Source organism: Onychomys torridus, unplaced genomic scaffold, assembly GCF_903995425.1.
Source record: "Onychomys torridus unplaced genomic scaffold, mOncTor1.1, whole genome shotgun sequence".
NCBI classification, from domain to species: domain Eukaryota; kingdom Metazoa; phylum Chordata; class Mammalia; order Rodentia; family Cricetidae; genus Onychomys; species Onychomys torridus.
This window is the reverse complement of record NW_023413723.1, coordinates 1-7,310: the sequence shown is the minus strand read 5'-3', so window position 1 is coordinate 7,310 and position 7,310 is coordinate 1. Positions and strand designations below refer to the sequence as shown.

At 39.0% G+C, this 7,310-nt stretch overlaps 1 pseudogene; it reads left to right on the top strand.

Annotated features, from left to right (window-relative positions):
* The first annotated feature begins 453 nt into the window (after positions 1 to 453).
* LOC118576442 lies at positions 454 to 2,639 on the top strand (annotated as a pseudogene).
* The last annotated feature ends 4,671 nt before the right edge of the window (positions 2,640 to 7,310 follow it).

Here is a 7,310-nt window from a genome sequence, read left to right as displayed (position 1 = left end):
CTTCCCTTCAAATAGAGAAGACAGCTGAGTTCCCCAGAGTGGGCATCTGCATCATGGAACAAAATAATTTGGGGTGTCACTGAGTCATTGTTAAACAAGCTTTCTCAAACATTTGATTAGGACTCAGGGTGGTCTGTCCATCCTCTTTGTATTGTCATACTGCAGGTAATTTGTGTACATATACCCACAAGGAGCACCAGGGAGCCACCTTCCTACCAAACCTTCCTCACGAAGATGCATTTGAAGCAGAAGGTACAGAGGCTGACCAGTCAGCTACAGCAAATGACCATTGAAAGTAATTAACAAAAGCATTGTACGAGGAACAAAGCTGCACCTTGTGAGCAGAGTTGTGTTCTCCAGTAGTGGGAGTCTGGGTTCTGCAGCTGGGTGTGAGCTGGGACCAGAGAAGCAGTGAAATAGACTGTCTTCAGACATTGGCTGACTCTCCTTGCCATGTCTCATGAGATCCTTTCTCTGCCAGTGGGCATACTGTCCAATGAAGATGTTGTAGTCTCCCCCATGTTTGAATGAACAGTTGCAGATCTGAGGTCTGTGATCCAAAAGGACCTTTTGTCAGATTGCTCTGTAATCACCTCTCTGGAGGACAAACAGGCTCCATTTGAAGACACTGCAAAGAGAGTGAAACTTTACCTTTGAATCAGACCCTTCTTAACTTCTAACTTGAACCGACAGGAAGAGTAGGGCTGTGTCCATGCTGAGACTACAGAAACTCTTATGCTGCAAGAGCCCAAGGACTCCTTTGCCTTGAAGAGCAATGAGAGTGGAATTGGTCAGCCCACCCACAAATTTATCTTTTCCAAAATATTTGGTCCAGAAGTGGGAAAAGCATCCTTTTTCAACCTGATGGTGAAGGAGAAGGTAAAGGATGTACTAAAAGGGCAGAACTGGCTCATATACACATATGGAGTCACCAATTCAGGGAAAACCTACACAATTCAAGGTACTACTAAGGATGGGGGATCCTGCCCTGGTCTCTGGCTCTCATCTTTACTAGTCTCCAAGGCCAACTTTATCTCACACCTTATCTGAAGTCCTTGCTCTCCAGTGAGTTAATCTGGCTAGACAGCAAGCAGATTCTCCATGAGGAAATGAGGAAGCTGTCCTTGAAAACTGGAGGTATCCAAGAGGAGGAGCTGTCCACTTCCTTAAAGAAACATGTCCATCTAGACAGTTGGATAGTTGTCAGCACCAGCTCTGACAATGGCATTGCTGGGCTCTCTTCCACAAGTCAGCTCACCAGCAGTAGCCAGCTGGATGAAACAAGTACTTCATGGACACAACCAGTTACTGTCCCAGTAAGTGTCCCAGCAGTCATTCGCTTCTCTGTCTGGATCTCCTTCTTTGTGATCTACAATGAATTGCTTTATGAACTGTTAGAACCACCTATCCATCAGCATAAGAGACAGACACTGTGGCTGTGCAAGGATCAAAATGACAATCCTTATTTGAAAGACCTCAACTGGATTCATGTTCACAAAGTTGAGGAAGCCTGGAAAATCTTGAAAGTGGGCCATCAGAACCAGTTTTGCCAGTACCCACCTGAACCAGAACTCTAGTATTTTCTCCATCAGAATTTTTACACCTTCAAGGAGAAGGGTATATAGTGCCCAAGATCAGTGAACTGCCACTCTGTGACTTGGCTGGCTCAGACCGCTACATAGATCAATTAGAATGGTGAACGGCTAAAGGAAGCAGGAAACAATAACACTTCTCTGCATACCCTGGGCTGCTGTATTGCTGCCCTGTGACAAAATCAGCAGAACAGGTCAAAGCAGAACCTGATTCCTTTTCATAACAGCAAGTTGACTCATGTGTTCCAAGGCTTCTTCACAGGTTGAAGCTGCTCTTATATGATTATCAATGTGAATCCCTGTGCCTCTACCAATGATGAGACTCTTCACGTGGCCAAGATCTCAGCTCTTGCCAGACAGCTTGTGCACCACCTATGCAATTGGGAATCCCATCCCTGCATTCATTCATCAAGGAGCTAGCTTAAAGAAAGAGGGCACAGCTGACTTGGGCCTTGATGACCATCCTGACAATGAAGCTTACATCTAAATGTATGGCAAGAAGGAGCTCCTGCAGGTGGTGGAAGCCATGAAACACTGCTTTTGAAAGAAAGACAAGAGAAGCTGCAGTTGGAGAGGCAGCTCTGCGAGGAAATTTGCAACGAGATGATAGAGCAGATACAGCAGCAGGAGCACTGGTTCAGTGAGCATTTGGACAACCAGAAGGAACTGTTGGAGGAGATGTATGAAGAGAAGCTAAAGATCCTGAAGGAATCACTGACAAGTTTCTACTAAGAAGAGATTCAGGAACGGGATGAAAAAATAGAAGAGCTAGAAAATCTCTTGCAGGAAGCCAAACAGCAGCCAGTGGCTCAACAGTCAGGGTCTGGACTGTCCCTAGTATGGTGGTCAAAAAGGCTGGCAGCTTCTGGCTCTACTCAGCAGCTCCAGGAAACTAAAGCTAAACTAGAGCAATGCAAAGCAGAGCTAAGCTCCACCACTGAAGAGCTGCAGAGGTATCAGGAAATGTTAGAACCACCACCAACAGCCAAACTCTTCATTATTGATGTGGATTAGAAGTTAGAAGAGGGCCAGAAGCATGTAAAATAAAGAACTAATATCAAGTATATACATATTGAACACAAAAAATCAAATAAATAAAACAAAGTACCTTGTAGTGGATAGCCATCCCATCATTGGCCTGGAAGTTCCAACCCCCATTGAGGGTTCGGTAGTGGTCACGCCCACAAGGCAGGGCAGAGAAGGAAGTGGAAGACCAAGGATTGAGAAGAGGTCTGGCGGTGGGTTCCCGGACCCTGGACACAGGAGGTAGACCAAGCAGAGTTCTCCAGAGAACACTGCCGGACTGCGCTATACCTTTGCCAGACCCTGCAACCTACCCCTTCATTTGTAAGTTAGCCCACAAAATAAACCTCCCTTTTAACTACGTGGAGTGACCTTAATAATTTCACCAATAGTACCTATCCTGACAAATGTCTAATATCCAAAATATACATATAGAACACAAGAAATAAAGTGATTAATAAAAAAATCCCATCTGATAAAGGTCTAATATTCATAATATATGTACTGAGCACAAGAAATCAGAAAAATAAAACAAAATTTCTTATATGATAAATATCTAACATAAAAAAAATACCTACTGACACAAGAAATCAGATAAATAACACAAAAATTCACATCTGATCAATATCCAATATCCAAAATGCCCATATTGAACTTAGATAAATAAAACAAAAATTCCCATCTGATAAAGGACTACTATCAAAAATATACACATTGAACCCAAGAATTCAGACAAATAGCCCAAAAATTCTGATCTGATAAACGTCTAATATCCAAAATATACATATTGAACATAATTAGCTAAATAAAACAAATATTTTCATGTGACAAATGTCAAATATCAAAAATATATATGTGGAACAAAAGAAATTAAATAAAACAAATATTTTCAATGGGAACGTACTAGTATCCAAAATACACATTTTGACCACAAGAAATCAGATGAATAAAACAAAAATTCTCATCTGATAAAGGTTTAATAACTGAAATAATCATATTGAACATAATTAGATAAGTAAAAACACCTAAGCTGGGCGTTGGTGGTGCACACCTTTAATCCCAGCACTCGGGAGGTCGAGGAAGGCAGATCTTTGTGAGTTCAATTCCAGTCTGGTCTACAGAGTGAGTTCCAGGAAATGTGCAAAGCTACATAGAGAAACCCTGTCTGGAAAAAGCAAAAAAAAAAGTCTAATATCCAAAACATACATATTGAATACAAGAAATCTGACAAATAAAACACAAATTATTATCTGATAAATATCTACTATCGAAATCATACATATTGAACACAAGAATTCAGAAAACCAAAATATTCTCATGTGATAAAGCTGAAATATTAAAAATATTCTTATTGAACACAAGAAATTAAGTAAAACAAAAATACTCATCTGAAAGGTATCATTTCCAAATATACATATTGAACAAAATAAATAATAAAAAGAAAAAATAATCATGTGATAAACTTCAAATATCAAAAGCATACATATTGAACACAGCAAGTGAAATAAAACAAAAATAAAGAGCTCATATCCAAATATACATATTGAGCAAAATAAATAAGAAAAAGAAAGTAAAATTTTCATGTCAATTGTCAAATATCAAAAACAAACACGCCAGGTGGTGGTGGCTCACGCCTTTAATCCCAGCACTCGGGAGGCAGAGCCAGGTGAATCTCTGTGAGTTTGAGGCCAGTCTGGGCTATCAAGTGAGTTCCAGGAAAGGTGCAAAGCTACACAGAGAAACCCTATCTCAAAAAAACAAAAACAAAAACAAAAACAAACAAACAAACAAAAAACACATTGAACACAACCATCTAAATAAAACAAATATTCTCATTTGATAAAATTCTACACAGAATATACATACTGAAAACTAGTAATCAGATAAAAAATTCTCAATTCATATTACTCTAATACATTTTTAAATTGATGAAATAAAAAAGAAATTGACCTAATTATTGAAAAAATATGAAATGATTTTCTAGTTTGTTATTATTATAGAATTTTAAGAATTACTATGGTTCATCACAACATTAATGATTCCATTCTGTGTCTCATTTAACATTTAATTCTCTAATTTAGATATATGTTATTTTAAAAACAAGTCATGAAATGCCTTCACGAGCCAAAGAGCAGCTCTCCACTCAGCTAGGGTTTTCCCTGGTGCCCAGTGTTCCTGGGCAAATACAGTGAGACAGGAAGTAGATGGCAACTTCCTGTTAGGAAATGAAAAGCGGGAGGAAACACTCTGCAACTGAATTTTGGTAAAGGTGACTTAACATAGTTTGTCCTGTCAGCTTAGGAAAACTCAGGGGAGTTAACTGGACATACACTTCTAGGAAGGTGGACATTGTTCCCCCAATTCCAAAGATCATTTCTTCCAGTGGCTCTCAAACTTTCTAATGCTGTGACCCTTTAGCACAGTTCCTCCTGTTGTGGGGACCCCAACCATAAAATTATTTTCATTGGACTTCATAACTGTAATTTCGCCATAGTTATGAGTTGTTATATAAATATATGTGTTTTCTGATGGTCTTAGGTGACCTCTGTGAATGGGTCCTTTGACACCAAAGGTGTCACAACCTCAGGTTGAGAAATGCTATTTTAGTCAAAGCCAAGAGCCCAGTTTCTGAGACTACAGTGGGTCTTCCTGAGATGCTGTGTTCAAGGATGCCCTGTCCCATTTCCTCAGAGACAGAGGTACTCAGAACCTCTGTGCCTATTCTTGCTGCCCAGTGTGAAGTTTCTGAACCATCATCATTGATGTAAACACTTTTCACTGTTCAACTCAAAACCATTACATCAAAAGTGTTTTTGTACCATTTAGACAAGAAAAAAAATATTAAAACTACTCTAAAATCAGTGTCTTCTATTACATCGTGCCAAAAGTTTCCCAGACCCTTCTACATTGATTGTCTGGCTTCAGCTTTAAAGTCACAATTAGATTATCTTCTGTTGATTTCCATTGCTCACACAAAGAGAGATTGGAATTTACTTAGGGAAACTGACAAATTTACATCTGAAAAGTCAAGGCCAGTTGTCTTCCTTGTAAGAGATGCAGAATGTATTCCCAGTACTGGGCAGCTGTGTCTGTTTTCAGTATCAGATAGTAAATAGTTGCTTCCTTTTCAGATGAAAATACACTATCATAGTTGCTTCCAATGGGGTGTAACCTGATGGTGACATCAGAGGCTACACTGTCTCTTCACTTTTGTCTCCAGAAGTTTCCCCAGCTGCAGCATCCCATAGCTCACATGGCTCCAGTTCAGAGGTTCAGTTCATTATCATCATGGTGGGACATGCCAGTGTGCAGGCAGACACAGTGCCAGAGAAGTAGCTGACAGCCCTACATTTTTCTTATCAGACCTCCCTCTGAAGTTTTAAGCCTAACTGCCCTCTTGGGATAGGGCAGTGACTGATCTGTTTTTTTCCAAAAGAATTAATTATCAGGTGGAAAGTAATGGGATACCCTTCCAGAGGGCCACTTGTCAAGACCAGACTCTCAACAACAGACAGAAAAGGAATTCCTTTACTGGTGTCCCAGAAGGGCCTCTAACATGCTAGTCAAGATGCCATTACAGGGTCACAACCTACGTTGAATCCTGGTGTGCCATGAAGGTATCATAATTATATAACAACTGCATTTCCAGCCTTTTTGAAAAGGAGTTTTGCAACAAATGTTCCTATACTGATAGAGGTGGATTTGAACCCTCTCTATAGCCTCACAGGGCATTGCCCTTTTTATCCTCCTGACTAATTACCCCAAATTCTCAGATTACAGACCTGCAACACCACAGAGTTCTAAAATTATCAGTTTGAGTCATAGTGGGCTGTCCATTACAGTAACAGCAAAAAGATTTATGTGTGCAGCATGGCTTCTCCTTCAGATCAGAAAAGTAGGAACAATGTACTGTGTATATTGCAGGGGGAAACAGACTAGAAAATACCTAGCTCAGAGGGTAATAATTCAGGCATTGACCTTTGAGGATCTCCTTTACAAAGAAGGACCTATGGTGCATGGTGAGTGACTTTCTCTGTAATTTTCCTATATGTATTATTTTTTCCTTGTGAATAAAGACAGAAAGAATTGGTGGACATGCAGTTTAGAGATGATATCTTGAACTACTAAGTATTCTGTTTCAAATCAGAGAACTCTCCTATGCAAATATTTGCAATCATGATTGACATTATGACAGCTGAGAGATTTGAGACACAGGCCATTGACTGTAATTCCTGACAATACTTACTGGCTAACATTTAACATTGGACAAAGTCATACAGTCTCATATTAATGGCATTACCGGGAGGTGCCTACTGAGCTTCAAAGTCAATACAGCAAAATGTTCTTCCAATTATTTTTGTCATTTAAAATGTCAATTATTTGTATCAGTTTAAAAATTTATTATCTTTAAATGCATTTCTTCTATTTTCTCTATTTTTCAATGTTTCCTGGTTTAAGAATTCCACTCCATTTTTCTTGATTGCTGTTTGTTTATTTATTTATTTATTTATTTATTTATTTATTTATTTATTTTATATGCTTAATTATATTAGTTTAGAGTAGTGTTTATCAACATTGGGTGTCATGGCTTCCTCTTGGGGGACTAAATGACCCTATCAGAGGACTGACCTAAGACCATCAGAAAAAAAAAGATATGTATATTATAATTCATAATAGTAGCAATGATATTTCCTT